Source organism: Lemur catta, chromosome 15, assembly GCF_020740605.2.
Source record: "Lemur catta isolate mLemCat1 chromosome 15, mLemCat1.pri, whole genome shotgun sequence".
NCBI lineage: Eukaryota > Metazoa > Chordata > Mammalia > Primates > Lemuridae > Lemur > Lemur catta.
In genome coordinates, this window is record NC_059142.1 from 30,445,732 (window position 1) to 30,462,847 (window position 17,116).

Sequence of the window (17,116 nt, forward strand, 5' to 3'; positions counted from 1 at the left end):
TTTCTAGCATTAGTCATTTGCCTTAACTTTTTGACTTTATTTTCCGCAAATGGGCATCATCTCTGAGCCCCACCCCTTTCCCCACAGCTCCTGGCAGCACCTCCCCACAGAAGCGGGGCAAAGACCAAGGCTGTAACTGATTCCCCTCATGTCCCTCCTGCTCGCGCCAGGGTAACGGGAATGATCTGTTATGAACAGGGATGAAAACCAAGTCTGATGACAAAGGAACAAATCAACCAACCAGCAATTCTTTCCCCAAAGGAATTCCTAACTTTGATTTTCCATCCCTAGAGACTTCACCGGTGGTGGAACAGAGGCCGGTGTTGCAGAGCTGTGGTCTAGGGGACAGGGTCTGTCCCGAAAGGGCGTTCCCAGCAGAAAGAGGGGACGTCTTTGATCTGGTCCTGACCGTTGCCCCTCCTTCACTAGATGGCTCCATTTTTAGTACACACTGGCCATATTCCCACCACAAAGCCAGCTTGGGGGACTGTCAGAAGTCTTGTGGTAACACTGGAGTTTAGTTTCCGTAAAAAGTGGAGCAAGGAGTCTCCTGAGAGAGTCTGAAGATCTCGTCAGATCTGGAAACTCAGCCTTAAAACAACCTAAATCCAGAGTTTAACTTATCTGAGCTTGGCTCCCAAATATAATATATTCAGAAGCCAATCTTCAGAAATACTTTCTTTTATTTATTTTCATGTGGTGTTGCTTTCACTAAACGTTCATTTTTTAATTTCCAAACCTACTTCTGAGTTTCTAAAAGGAATATTTTTTCCCCACACACTGGAGAAAGACGGAAGTCAGAGTGTCCTGGGGCCAGTGTCTAGTGTCACTGATGTGGGAGCCAGTGACTGCGAATGGCTGGGACAAAGACTGGGTGGAACCAGCGACCCAGAGTCCCAGGGAAAAATTGGATTCCCTCTCTCCACTTGGAAATTGTATCAACGGCCACTTGCATTACAAGTCTTTCCATTCATGAAACAGGATAACACTGGGGGAGATAAAGCCTGTGGTTTTATGGCAATGCCAAAACAAAAGGGACCCAAAACTGAGGAACCAGTAAAGCTCTTTGAGTCCAGCATGATGACGTTTGCAGATCGGACTCCGAGGAACAGAGAGGAAAGGTGCCCTGCCCAAGAGCTTGCAAAAGGGAAAGTAGGAACTAGATCACGGGTTGTCTGAGCCTCTCCCAGCCCCACACCCTCCCTTTCCTTAACGCCTGCCTTACTGAGGCTCCCAGGTGTTGTCTGCCCCACATCTCACTCTCACAGTCTGCCCAGCTTCTCAGGAGGGAGATGAGTCATTAGCAGGATTGCTGGAGCAAACATCTCAGGGCTCAGACTCAGAACCAGGGGGGAGTGCGCGCTTCCCTCCCACCCACAAGGCATCACCAGACCCTGATGAAGAAAGAGGCAGGACTCTGGATTAAAGGGTCTTGCGCCAACCTCCGCCAAAGGGCGGCTCTGAGAGGATCAACCACAGGACAGACGGGAGCAAGAGTGGGGAAGACAGGGAAGGAGGGAGAGGAAGGGGGGAGGGAGGGGCTAATGGTGGAAGGGGGAGGGAAGAAGGTAGCAGGAGGCGAGAAGATGGAATACAAAGGAGAAAACACAAACCGGAGGAAGGAGCAGGAAGGGGGATTACTAAACAAGAAACAGACTTGAGCATATCTTTTTGTTCCTGGTTCAGAAATTCCAAATCTGAGCATCACATGGAGTCTGCTGTGTGCACCAAGGAGCAAAAACACACTGGGTTCCTTGCACCCAGGGATCCCGTTCTCATCCTGAGCAGTCGGAAGGCCAAGATGGCCAAGACCTTGCCATCTGCCTGCTGAGAAGAGGCTGGACAAGGGACTCTCATTTCCTGACCTTTGACAGATACCTCTCTGGACATTCCATAAATCCTATGCTAAGGGTGCTTCCCAACCCTGGCTCAGAGAAAATATTACAGGCATGCATGTTCTTTGGTGACTTTTCAGACAGAAACTCTACTGAGAAGCCCCTAAGCCCCGTAAACAAATGCCTGTGTTAATGTCCTTTGTCCAGCCAGGGGCCGCCTCCAGCTTTGCTTTGCTGAAGTCTGTGGGTGCCTTTGAACTTCAAATCGATTCCAGATTTTGTGTGAGTGCTGTGAGTGGCAGCATTCAGCCAGAAATGCTTGGGGCTGCATGAACAAAAGCAGCCACAGAGGCGAAGCCCGTCCCTGGCCCTGATTCTTGCCACTGTTTGCCCTCTAGCTCTCGAATAAGCGGTGCTAAAAGGGGCAGAGATGCCGGATTGAGACCCTGACCACTTCTGGAGTCTGTTAACATCTGTGAACACTGGGCAGACCCCCGGGCAGGGCCCACCATGGGTCTATGTGTCTGCAGGCCTGAGAGGACCCCTGGGAAAAGACGGAGCGAGGCAGACAGATGAGCTTATTGGAAACAAAGCCCTAGTGTTCAAACGGGTCTGGGCTTTATGAGGACAGCGTCGTGTCTGCAATTTGGATGTTTTCCCTGTGAAGAGGGATTCTAGGAGCAGTAAAAGAACACAAAAGTGAAAGAACTGTGTATGCTCAAACGCTGCTTTGGTGAGCCTTTGACAAACTGTGAGGCAAGAGGGGAGGGAAGCATTCTCCCCCGGCGAGCACACAGATGGGCTTGGGAAGGAAGGCGACGGGTAAGGCCTAAAATTAAGGTCCCAAATTGTGCGCTGCTTTGACATTGGGTGAAATCAGAAGGGCCTCACATGGCCTAACTGCAGGTTCCTCTCCTCACTCTGCTCCCACTGATAAGGTCCCCTCGCCAAGCGATATTATGGGATGGACCAGGTTCTGTGCTGCTTAGCCCGGATGCGTGGGTTTCGGTTCCCTGCCAGCCCGTGGAATTATTCAAATAAGCCAATCACGTTCTCCCATGGGAAGCAAGGACACTTCGCCCTTTTGCAAGTATAAAACTTATTTCCCATACTCTGGTTGTTCGTTCTGTTCCCGAGGGCAACCCCTGTGTGGTCCTGCATGGTGTGCCGTGTCCTCCTTTGCCAGACTGTGAGTATATGTGGCTCATAAACTGTCAATCTCATCTGTCCAGTGTAAGACACTCCCATAACCCTAGGGCAGCAATTCCTCTCTCACCAACAGGGTGACGAGGAGGTGACCAAAGCAAGGCTTGGGGCTCCTGCGTACTAGCAGTAATGGTGGGGGTGCCCAGTGGTGATGGTGCCACCTGGATGCAGCAGAAGGAAGTGCCAGTGGCAGGAGATAGCAGAAGCAGCTTTGGAACAGCCTTGCACAGCACGCTTTTCAGGGACATCAAGATTCTAAGTGTGAAAACCTGGAGAACAGTGAGCAGCGAGTCTTCTCCATGTCCTGTGGAATAGGAGCCTGTACTGGAAAACATGCCTGGATTCTAGTCGTTATTAACTAGCTACGTAACCTTGGGGAAGTCATTTCCGTCTCTCTGAGCATCGATTTCCTCTTCTATGAAATGCACGCTGCAAACTGGACTACCTGTGCATGGGTGTAAAGGCTGAGGTCAAAATTTTGGTTGAGGAGATAGAAACCGCAAAAAAAAAAAAAAAAAAAAAAAAAAACCTCACAACTATCAATTCACTCGTTCCTGTCCCAGCCCCACTCCCAGGCCACTCATCTCTGTTGCTCCAACATCTCCTTTCTTGCTTACTGAGAACCCAGGTGAAGTTAGAGCTTGGGGAAAATATTTGCACAAACTGACCTCTGTGCCAAATTATAAAGGCATGGGGATGCAGAGGAGAAATGAAAATGGAAAATGTACTCTAGACAAGGTGCCTGGGGAAATTGGTCTGGCTTGAGTAAAAGGTCCATGTTGGAGAGACAGAAGAGATTCATTTGGAGTGAGAAGAGGTGGGCAGGGAAGATGCGGCTGGAAATGAAAATCTGGCAAGGATAAGTGTGCGTCACCTGTTTGCTAGGTGGTCTCAAGCAAGTCACTTAACCTGGCTAGATCTGTAAAAAGAGGCTAGGATGTGTGCACGGTGTTGGTCACCTGGCTACACTGTACCTAGGGTGTATGGCAGTGTGGCTAGGAAGCAGTGTAACTTGCTATTGCTCCCTGAAGGTGTTTTATGACCTCAGGGATATGTTACAGGGTTGTGGTTTCCACCCAGATGATAACCAGACTGTGTGTGAGGGATTCTGATGGGTTATCTGTGAAGTCCTTGGTGGGGTCTGTTATAGTCTCAGGCAGGCAGGATGCAAGCCCCTTTGGTCTCCACGTCACTACTCCATTTCCCACCTTTCTCTAGATGCCAGCAACTGACCCAAAGATGACCAGTTTTGGGTGGGTACAGTTTGTTTCTACAGACTCTTCTATTTCCTTTGTTTGGTGTCTCTGGGCAGCTGTGATATCTGTGTTTCAATGGTGGGGCAAGCATGCACATTCTTTGGCACAACCTGGAAGTAGCTGGGTCAGTAGATCTGGTCTCATTGTGAGGGCTCAGTAGAATCTTGATGCTTAGATTAGCCAAAGAGCAGAACTCTGGGCCAAGAATGCAACTCCAAAGTGTCATCAGGTTCCCTCAGCAGCCTTGATCTACACACATGGAACATCAGGATTAGAAGCCATCAGAAGGCAGGCAGAATGGCATCACTGACCCTGCAGCACCCACCTACAGGTAGGTACTTAACAAAGATCCTGGACAAAAGTAACATTTCTTATGTTATATCATATTATGTATTATTATGGTATTATTATTATCATGATGGATACCTGGATTTATGTCATGTTCAACTATCAATGAGTCAGTTGCAAAACAATTGGCTTGCACTGGATTTGGGAATACTCTAGTATTCCTGAGATGAACTAAGAGTGAAGAAAAAACAACCTTTGAAGAGCACAAAGAAGCACCAAAGGCAGGTGAGTCTGGAATTTCCTTAGGAAGGGGCCTTCTTAATCCTTCTGCGTGGGTAGTAATATCACATTGACAGCAGGGCCTGAGAGGAAACTGAGGCCACAGCTGGAAGATGTAACAGAGGAAAGAACTGTTATTTGTTGAATGTCATCTTCATCGCCAGCACTTATACATACATTCATTCAACTTTGATTTTCATAAGCACCTGAGGTAGGTATTAGCTCTCTTTTTGCAGATGAGGAAGTAGACAAAGAAAGGTAAAGACTCTAATCCGAGATTGCACAGTTGGTCAGTGCTATTGCTGGAACTCCAACACCTCAATCTCATCTTCCTTTCCTTGCCCAAATTCTCCCTCCTTTGGGGAAAACCAGGGGGGCCTGCCCAGGCTGCAAGAGGTTTTTAGAGAGGAAGCCACCTTGTGGGGGTTCTTCACTTTAAGCTATAAAAATAAGACTGGCATCAAGGGGGCAGAAGGAGCAGAGAGAGAGGGAAACATGGTCAGATAGGGATACTAGGACAGGTCTCCAGACCTGGGTAGGGTCAGAAGCGGAGACAGAAGCCAGCATGAACATGGGGTCAGAGAATCAAACTGAGGAGTATGGGTATCATGGGCCAAGGGAGGGCAGGAGAGTGTTCTTGGATGGATATCCAGGAAGATCCTCTGGTCACAGTGGCCCAGCATGATGTGAGGGAGGTTGGCCATGTTTAAAATTCCAGAAGTTGGTTCTTTTTTTTTTTTCTTTTTTTTTGATAATTTACTCATTTCATTGAATTCCTACCCTTTTCAGGGTCATGCAAAGATGTAAGTTCTCAGGGGTGGGGTTGCAAGGGGCTTTATCACTCAGCTAGCAGCTTGGCTAATAGTATGCAGGATCAGATATCGAGCAGTAACTATTCAGCGATACTGGCTTCCTGTGTTTGGAAAAGGTAAGGAAATTGTTCATTCATTCTACAAATATTTGTGGAGGATGCAAAAATGGAAAAGGGCCATCATGGAAGTTCAGATAAAATGCTGGGGGAGTTTAGAAGAGGAAGCTGGCATCTGAGCAAGGACTAAAATCCACCCTAGCTCTTGTGTGTGCGCAATTACAATGTTTTCAATTCTTTCTTATAGGACTGACATTTGCACTGATCACATTGTATTACAGTTATTTAGTTACTTGTCTGCCTCTCTCAATTAAACTGAAAATTTCTAAATGTCACCAAATGGCAAAGGCAGAAGCTTGCTTATCATTGGTCATCCATGGCTAGTAGTGGCATACATTTCAAAAATATTTGTTGAATTTTAATTGATTTAAAATCGATCAGACTCAGAGTTTGAGAGTCCTGACTCCAATTAGAAAACCCAGTCCTAGGATTTGCAATGCATAATCTAATACTCTCTCTATTAAAAAAAGATAGGGCTCACGATGTTCCCCTTCTGGGTGGAGTCCACACCATGGTTTTCTTGAATTTTCTACAGAATTGAAAACAGTGCCTCAGACATGGAGAAACAACAAATATTTGCTGAGAACAATCAAATGATTCAACTTACAGCAAAATACAAATTAGTGTGACTTCAGAGAAGACTTTTTTCATATCCTAGTCATTTTTTTCATTATGTTCTCTAATCTCTAACAAAGAAACAGAGGACATTAGCTTTGTTTGCCAAAGATGCAAATAATGCACAAACCATCTGTACAAGAGAACCAGATGTCTCATTTGCATTTGGAGTTTTCTGGGAGAAATGAATGTTGACAGCCTGAGAAATGCATTACATTTACTTTAATTGACGTGCACTTGGGATTTTGAGACATATCATTTTCTAGGCATCAAATGCAAAGGTCAGTGTGTGTACTTGAAGAGTATAAATAACAATGAGGAAAGGTTAGGCAGCTAAGACAAGCACTAGAAGTTGGCCTTATCTGAGGATGGGGAAGCTATTAGAGGCACAGATAAGCATTCAACTTCCATTAATATTGCTTGAGACCCTGTCATGTACCAGTTGTTGAAAAAGCAACTTCTGCATTCATCATCTCATTCAATTATCACAAACTTGTATGGGAAAACTAATGAAACCTCATTCTGCAGATAAGGAAACGGAGGCTCAAAGAGACTAAGCTGACTTGCCCATGTACCCACAGCTAGCAAATCTCTACATCAGGATGCAAACCTATGTTTTGTGGCTCCTTGACACCAATCTGTAAAGCAGACCAAGACAGGGAGGAAGAAGTAGACTCCCTGGTGTCAAAAGTGGGACTCGAGTCAGAGAGTCAGCAAGACCAGCCTGCCTGGCAAGAGGCACCATGGTGGAGCTGGAGACAGTAGTGCAGGGCTCACAAGTACTGACTCCTTGAGGCCTTTACATCAGCCCTGAACCCTACACCCTGGTGGGGCAGAGATGCTACTGTCCCCGTAATGTGTTGATGTGGATTTATCTTCTGGAGTCCTGGTCCTTTTGGTTCAGTACAAATGGTGAGACCAGACACAGAGATTTTGACAGAGCAAAGAACAGTCACGCTGTGAGAAAAATGTAAATGGTCTGTTTTATCCTGTTACGTTTCCAGTTTTAGAATGAAAACAGTTTTGCTGGCTCAGAGGGAGTCTGAGCCCCCTTGAGCAGAAAGAGTTAATCCTTTGCGAATCAGGTGGGAAGCTGGGTTGGTTAGGCTATGAAAAAAACAGCATTTAGCTCAGTGAAACTGAGAAGGGGCCTGTGGGTTGCTGTTGTTCAGCATCAAGACGAGGAAATGGTTTATTGTACAACATTCAATGAACATTTTTTTTTTGAAGGAAGTGGGCTGTAAATGTGTCTAATGACAATTATTGATTGATCTCTGGGGAGGGAGGTGTGTTGTACTTGAATCGTGTTACTTGATCGACTGACTTAGGAATTCAACGCAAACTTCTACTCTGAATCACAGGGGCTTCGAACAGTTTTTAACTCTGTTCCCATAAAGGTATGTCGAGAACGGCAGTCCTTTATATTTGTGTAGTCATTTATATATTTTCAAGGTACATTTATACTCATCATCATTCTCGGTCATTCTTGTTACCTGGGTTCAATTAAACTAAATTTGGCCTGAGAAGGCCTCTGTACTTTGATTCCTTGTTTAACAACTGCAACGTAAGGTACGTAGTACATAAAGGAACTGAAGGCCTGACTTACGAATTTATTTTTATAACAAATAGCTGAGTCTCAGCAGCCTAATGTCAGTCAATCACAAGTGGCCAGCTAACCAGACCTTGATCAAATAAGGCTAACACCAGGCTGTAACCAATTAAGCTATTTCTGTACCTTACTTCAGTTTTCTGTCTATAAACATTGCCTGCCCATATTTTAAACGGGAACCCTATGAACCTCTTCTGGTTCCGTGGGCTGCCCAGTGTGTGAATCATTCTTTGCTCGGTTAAATTCGGCTGAATTTAATTTATCTAAAGTTTTTATCTTAACACTTGGGAAGGGCAAAGTATTATTATTCTCTCTCCTTTTTGTTTTAGATAAAAGAATAGTGGTACAGAGAGAAGAATGAGTTACCAACAGAACCAGCATGAGGCTGCTGCTGCTGCTAATAATATTGATAATAATAATAATAAATAACTCTTATTGAGCACTTCACACTCAAGGCCAAGCATTGTGTTAAGCACTTGATAAATATTATCTTATTTAACTGTCATCTCAGTTCTGTGATGTAGGTACAGATGATGATTTCCATTTGAATAGATGAGGTGAAGTATCCTACTCAAGGCCCCATAAGCAGGAAATGACAGAGCTGGGATTTGAAACCCACAGTCTAGTTTCAGATTCACACTCCCAACCCTGTGCTCTAGTTCCCCTCTCCCCCATCCCTATTTAGTCCCCTCTCCACTGGGTACCACCTGGTAGTTTGGCAAGTGTCCCCTGATGCTAAGGAAGTTGTATAACACAGAGCTATTGAGAGAATAAGTGATAATGGGTATAAAGCCCAAGGCACACAGTAGGTGCTCAAAAAAGACTAACCATTATGAAAACATTTGGAAAACAATGATACTTTTCTTAGCATCAGGATTCCTTTTAGAGAGGAGATTCTAGGTCTTTGGAAGCAATCTTTGATATGTTGGTTTGGGGCTGGAGGGATACACCCAAGTGGAAATTAAAGGACCCTACTTTGTGCTAAGGAAGGTGGTTCTGTTTACTTTGGGGGCTTTGTTTGCTGAGAAGTGTATGCAAGTTTTCAGTGAACCAAATTACTTCAGATCATAGGAAGTATGTTGAGGGAAAGGAGAACCTGAGTAGCTGCTTGGAAGAGAGAGTTTGGGGAGGAGTGAGCAGAAATATATCTAAAGGGGAATATATTAAGTAGTCTGCTGTGTAGCATGGAATATAGACTCTCTTCTGCGTCTCACACAACATGTACACTGTAGTCTGCAATGCTCATTGATGATTTGCAGAGGGTATATTCTTTCAGAAGAAATGAAGTTCTACTGAGTTGCGTCCTTTGAGCAAGGTGGGGAGGCAGGGGAATGAAGCAGGTTACAACTGCAACAGAGCCGGGTTGGAGTCTGGCAGGCTGCACGCCTTACTCGCTACTGCATTTTGGAGCCTTCTCATGTATTAAAGGAGATATGGGCCCTACCTCATCAGTCTGCTATAGTAATTCAATGAGATAATATGTGAAAAGTGCCTAGGACAGGATCTAGCATGGAGTAGGTATTGCAAAAAAATCAAAATTACTGTATCTATGATCATTATTTGCTATGGTACCTTGATTTCTAACAGAATAGGAAACACAGCCAAGAGCAAGGACACCGGTTCTGCTGTTCGTTAATCCATTAATTAATCAATCATAAGACTTTGTGGCAAAAGCTGCTGCCTCTAAGGATGAGAAAGACCAAGAAGGAGATGTTGGTCCTCATTTGATGTTGGAAGCATTTTATAATTTGTGATAAAACCTGAAGAACAAATACAATCACATCTCACCATTTACTGCTTCCCTAGTTAAGCTTCAGTACTTTATAGCAGAGTTTCTCTTGGATTATATTTCAATTTTAAATACATATATGTGTATATTATTGCATATACATATGTAAGATATGTATGTCACAGCACTGAACAGTGACATAAATGCATACATGTATGTATATCTCTACCTATACTTATGTGTATCTGTAATCTCACTGCTGGTTGAACAGCATAGAGGAATGAGCACCACAGTCAGCCAATGAGAGTTTTCGCTATTGTTTCTTTTTAACCTAATCCTCATATAGTCCTCTCTCTGTGCCAGGCATATCATATATATTAACCTATTTAATCCTCCCTATTTTACTCAACAAGAAAACTGAAGCACAGAAAGATTAGTATCAAGGTTACACAGTGAGTAAATGGTGGAGCCAGTTGACAGATAGTCTCTGTTCTGGAGAAATGTCCTGGAAGTGCTGCTAAAATGCCAAGAACCATTAAGCAAGATAATAAAATTCGTGTTTTTCCCAGCCTGGAGGCACCTCCTAGGCAATGACCGAGCAAGCAGAGGATACAGCGGAGGAAGCAGAGGCCATTGGGGGTGAGTGAAAGTCCCTTTATAGATGCCATTCTAAACCTCACTGTGGCCTGAGAGGATGGACCAACAACCCAGTGTACAGTAGCTAAAAGGTATCCTTGTCAGAGGCATGACACGACTTCAGGGAATTTGAAGAAAAAAGATGAGAACATGTGGATGCAGGATGTCTGGGACACCAGTCCAAAGGCACTATGCTAGAACCAAAGTGACAAGTGCTAATTCGGGTATCACTGTCATTTCCAGGAACCCATCCCCCGTCTCCCAATTGATGCACATAATGTGCCCTTTTAAACTTGAGTGGCACAAGAAAGCAGCCGACAGGCTTTCCAAGGACATGTCCCGTTCCTTCCAGCTTCTATGTCCACAGCAGGAGAGATCCAGAACTCTGCATGGAGGGCCCCAGTCCAGGCCCCAAGAGTAGCCTTTTGCAGAGTATGAAAACATATTACGTGTTGACAGTGTGCTGAGCTCACACACGCTTATAGTCATGCTTAATCTTCGCTGCCCTCCTCCAAGGCTATATTTCTCCTGCGGGAACATGACATCTTTACTCTGACAAAATGTCATGAACGGGAGATAAAGACAGACTACAGCCCTCTGGCTGCCATTTATTTGAAACTGCCTGTTTATTTGAACAAGAAGTCCAGTTCTATTTCCCCTTGAACCAATGATGCAAGGTTCTTCCATAATCTGAGTATTATGTTATTACTTAATAGACATAAATGCTTATTTCTCTTCTGATTTATGTCTGATGATGCTCTTGGGATCCTTGAATGATATGTAGAAAAGATATACTTTTATGTGTGACCTGAAGTTTGAACCCAGAAGGATAACAAACAATGAAATGTAGAAAAATGGCAGTAACACCACCATCTTTTGGTTAATATATGTCTATGTTAAGTGACTGAACTGAATTTGGAATAGACATAGAGCGCAATGAAAAAGCAGATCTGGTCATCCCGTCTGCTCTACGTATTAGCTATGCGACCTTACTCTTTTCTGAGTAAGTTTTATCATCTATAAAATTGAAGAAAGTCATATTGAATTAGCAGCACTATTCTAGTTACTACTATGGCAGTGTCATCCACCTGCATGGCGTCTTATCCGAACTTCTCTCATGCCATAATCATCTTACTCTTGTAATTAATAGTGATTTTGTATGTGTCATCTCCTATTTAGGCCAAAATAATTTCATAGCTTAATAGTTTACGGACGGGTTCATGCCTATGAAATCAATTGACCCTCACCGCAACCCTGGTGGATAGGACAAGTAAGCATTATTTCACTTTAGAAACAAAGAAATAAGGCTCAAGAAGATTTCAATAATTTCCGTAAGCTCATACAGCTAGGATGTGGTAGAAGGGAACACAAGCCTGTCACTTCTGATTTGTAGAGACCATCTTCCCAGGTCAAGTACTGGCTAACTAGAAGGGCATAGGCTTTCACTAACGTGGGACTGCTGCTTCATCCTTGAGCCCACTTTCCTTTCCACTCCCACTCCCAGGGCCTAACACCATCCTTTATGCATAATAGATATTTGCTGAATTCATTCACTCATTCACTCGTTTGTTCAATAATTATCATATATCCATATGCCAGGCACTCTGCTGGGTGCTAAGATACCATAACAAAAAAGACTGACATGATTGTGCCTTCAAGGAGCTTATAATGTAGCAGAAAAAAGAAAAAAGGAAGGAAGGGAGGGAGGAAGGAAGAAAGGAAGGTAGGAAGGAGGAAGGGAGGGAGGGAGCGGAGGTGAAAGGGAGGATGGATAAATACTCTTTTATTTTTTAATCTGAATAAAATACAAAAGGTTAGGTCCAGCCTGGGTCATTCTCCTTAGTGGTGCCCAGAAACTACTTGGCCCTAGGCTCAGAGTGATATTTTTATCAATACTGTAAAGATTTCCTAAAGGTGGCCTGTTGCAGGGTTTCTGGATCACTAGGGAGGAAATGCGAAGGTGTGTCCCGCACGGCTGCAGAGGGTCACGCAATGTGCGATTGCAGTGAAGTCATGGGAAGCTTGCGAGCTTCAATTTCTGTTACTTCTCTTCATCTAAATGAGAGAAGTGTTTATTTAGGACTGTTCTCCCTGCCCTTGACTTAGGAACGAGTCATACATTTTATAATTCCCATAGCAGACTTCAATTTTTTTGTCTTTTCTCTTTGGTACAAACTCATGGACGCTTCCTCTGAAAAATCAGCTCTGAATTACATACCATTGTTTCCTGTGCAGTTCAGTTACATAAAGTTTAACAACACTGAATAATAATTTTGGGGCACGGTGATTTCATTCAATAGCAAGGGAAGGGAAATAGCACTTTTGAGCTCCTACCTTACAGCAGGTTCTCCACCCTCCTCTGTATTGTTCACTGTTCTATTTTCGGTGCAGGACAGAGTGGCCCTCAGTAAATGCATATTTCATGAATGTGTAAATAAATCATGTTAGGGCAATATTGTGACTCTACTTATGTTACTTAAATTACCCGAAGTACCAACAAGATAATTGGTTTCCTACGTTTTATGAAAATATTTGTAAAAGAATAAAATTCAGTTCTTCTTCATTCAGAATGTGTTTTAAAAATTATTGAGTTTTAGTGTTTTTTTAAATTCCCTGCTTTCCAAATAATAGACACTGACAATAATTTTCTCTTCCCAGACATGTTTGTCATGGCATATTTGCAAACATTATGTGCATAGCCATTAGATAGAATAATAGCAAAGTATACATCTTCTAAAAATGCAGTGCTTGAGCATGAATAATTTAGTAACCTGACCCTGTTATAAATAAGTAACTCATGCTATTAATTCTACTCCACTAATGATGTATAAACCCGACAGCAATGACCATATGCAAGAAAAATTGCCTGCCAGTCTTACAATCTTTTATAATGTCATATTTCTATTTCTACTGCATCCTCTCCAAAAAAAAATTATATTCATCACTACTGGAAATTAATTACTCTTGTTCATGTAAATTACATGATGAAATCCTTAAATAATTTTGATGAATAAAGGACATAATAGCAAACCAACACCAAAAGATGTATGGGCTATAGTTAATTTTGTTTCTTCACCAGGTTTGTAAAAAAAAAAAAAAAAAGTCTAAAGATAGGATTTTTTTAAAGACTACTGAGTTCTGGGATCTTTATGTCTTGACTCATTCTCTGACTCAGAGTTTCTTAAATATTTTCAGAGAAATCAGAAACTTCTTCTAGAATTAGAAACCCTCTTCTCAGAAGAATGCACATCTGGACAGAAATTTGCATATGATCTCACAGGGTTAAATCTCATGTGAATCTTAGATATCCAGGTCCAAGCCTTTCTCTCTGTAGGACAGCAACAACAAAGCCAACAGGAAAGAGAGGAAGTGAACTCTGGTGAAAACCCACCCAGTTTCAGCTTCATGTTTCTACGAGCTGCTACTATCAGACACGACCTTTCATTTTGGAGACTCCAAAAATACATTGAATTTCCAACTGAAAAACGTTGGCAAATTATTTCCAAGAGTTCCTACAAAACATGGCTTAGGAACTGTCCCCAAGACCCTCTCCCCCATTTGGCAAGCAGGGTTCACAGTGCCTGCCTGTGCCATGGGTGAATAATAATGCCAGCACTTGCTAAAGCCTTAGCACCAAGCAGTGTTCAGCAAAAGTGTGTTTTCATCTTCATCCAAAATCTCTACAGGTAGCACCCCCATCCCCATCCCTCCAGGAAACCTGCACTCACGGTTGCCACCAGAGTCAGATTACCTGGGTCTGAATGTCTAGGTTGCATGCCCTGAGGCAAGTCATTTGACATTTTAAGTCTTAGTTTCTTCCTCTGGAAAATAATGTAAATAGATCCTGCCTTACAAGGTAAAGTGCTTTAGCAAGTGCTGGCACTTTTAACAGCTTTATTGAGATATAATTCACATACCATATAATTTATCCCACACCTCTGGGCAGCTGGTTCTCTTCTGCTTCCTTTCTTTGGTTTTGCTCCAATTAAAAATGTCTTTTTGTACCTACACTCTTAAAATTTTGTTTTTATTGTCCTTTTTCCCCATAACTTTTATGTTTGCATTTTTAAAACCACTTCGGTCTGTTTGATAAATGTTTATTCTCTAGACCTTGAGCACCCAGGGGAGAATAAAATGATGCTGACCTTGTCCTCATGGAGTTTACATTCTAAGTTCTCTGGTATTAATAGAATCCATGCGCTTTAAATGCTGTTATTGCCAGAAAGGTTTATCTACACATGTGGCAGCTGAGACAAACCTGTGTATCTCCCATCCCTGTTCTTTATTTAAAGACCACTTCTTTCGTACCTGTCCTGTTAGGCTAAAGAAAAAAAAAAAGACCACTTCTTTGTGGTCTGATATATCTGAAGACCACCCAAAGATGAAGACCACATAGCTAGTTTTGTTCTCCTGACCTTTGTGGCTTCAGTTTTTTTTTTCCTGCCCGTTGAGGATAAAAGTGCCAGTAGTACGATATCAATTTACATTCCTATTTTCTCTCCAAATTATATTTTGGCTTGTGTATTCACATCTTTTTTTGTTTTGAAAAGGATTTGATACTTCTTAAAGACATCATAAAATGTGTTTAAATCAAATAAAAAACAGCAGTCAGATGCTAACCAAGAAAGAAAACCTAAGGCTTAAGAAATTTGCAGATACTAACAACAGAACTTTTCTCTAAGTTTCCTTAGGTCTAGGATACCATCAAAAGAATATTTTTCAGTAGCCCATGAGGCACCAAATCCTTGGCATTGCCCTAAACTTTGTCTATGAAAAGCATTTTTCTTTCTTTTTTATTATGTTTTTCTCCCTCTTTCCTTTGGCATGTTTTCATAGCTTTTCAGAAGTTCCTCAATAAAACAGCCTTTGCCTTGATCTTTTGGGAACATTCCTGAATTCATCTTCTGTAAGACCTCTCTTATTTTAACGAGTCTTTATAAGCCTGTGATAAATGTTACATAGTTTTAGTCACATCCAGTATTCAATATTCTCAAGAGCCATACTTTGGAGTCATGGAAAACTGGGTTCAATTCTAGGTCTGTTTCTGAGAATAGCTGTGTCCTTGGGTAAGGCACTTTCTGCTCTGAACTGACTTTCTTACCTGTAACATGGAGGTAATAGCACCCTGTAGGCTTGATTTCAAGTCCAAATAGGATATTTGTGGCTGGCAGAATGAGGACCCTTGCCCAAACACATCCATGTCCTAATTTCTGGAATCTATGAATATGTTAGGTTCTGTGGCAAAGGAGACTTAAAGTTGAGGTAGAACTAAGGTTGCTAATCAGTTGACCTTGAGATGGAAGATTATCCTGGGTCATCGGGGTGGGCCCAATGCAATGACTAGGGTCGTTATACTGGGAAGAGGGATACAGAAGAGTCAGTGTCAGAGGGATGCAACGTGAGAAAGACTAGACTGACCTTTACGGGCTCTGAAAATGGAAGGCATAGCCTCTAGAAACTGGAAAAGCATTCTCCCCTAGAGTTTCCAGAAAGAAATGCATCCCTGACAACACCCTGATTTTAGCCCAGTAAAGCCCATTTTGGATTTCTGACTTCTAGAACTGTAAGGTAAAAAAATTGTGTTGTTTTAAGGCAGTTTGTGAGTTTATAATTTTGCCAGTTTGTAAGGTTTTGATTATTTTTGATAATTTGTTACAGCAGCAATAGGAAACAAATACAATATATACTCTCCTTCCCATTTAAATATCACTGTTAAACTTCTTTGTTACATTGAGTTTGTCCATCTCCTCATTCTTGGATCATTGAATTCTGCAGTCAAAAACCTACTCCATAACTATGTGCATATATTATGTCTCAATAAAAAAATTAAATGATAAAAAATAAAAACAAACACACAAGAGCTTAAAAAAAACAAAAACCAAAAAACAAAACCGCTCCAACAGCCCTCTGAGATGCGCTGCTCCCTGGGAGGTCCGCAAACTCAGGGGCCAGTCTGTCATTGACAATCTGTGGTTTTCACATCTGGAGCTGTGGGCTCTGCCTTTAATCATATTTATCCTTTGAGGACTCCAGCCCTGTCCTCCTCTTTGCTCCGTGTGTTGCCTTGGACAAGTCAGGAAAGAAGAAAAACTTGTAGTTATCAGCAGATTATTTCTTGGCACAATCTTAATCCATTCTTTTTAAAAGAATCATCTTCCTTTTCCCTCACCACCTCCTTGGACACCCTGGAATGTGTTTGCTGGGCAGAGCCTTTTGTCTTGCTTGATATCTTCCTTGAACTTGTCAACAGATATGTTTCATTGAATTTCTGATTTTCAATACTTAGCCTCATAGTTCTTCACCTTCTTACCCTTTCTTTTCCTCTGCTATCATGCCTATCTGTGTTTATTCTTCAAAGACTTCAGCATATTTTTTTTTTACTTACTTGAAAGCTTTCTTTATACGACCAAAAAATTCCTGGCTTATGATATCAAGGAAAGAGACTACAGATTTCATGCTTTGGAGATTCCCTGTTTTATATATTTAACATTTTTTCTTCCTATTCCCAAAAGAATTCTGTGAGACTCCATAGGCAAAATTACTCAGCTTTTGAGAAATTTTGAGAAATTGAAATGAACCATTGTGTGGTCAGAGATTATAGTGCATTTCAAGTTATATATCACAACATTAACTGGCCATAAAAAATGAAAATTCCACTAGCTGACTTGTCAGTAAGCAAATACAAACTAATATTATTTAGTCCTTTATTATTATGAGCATTTTAAAAAGATTTCA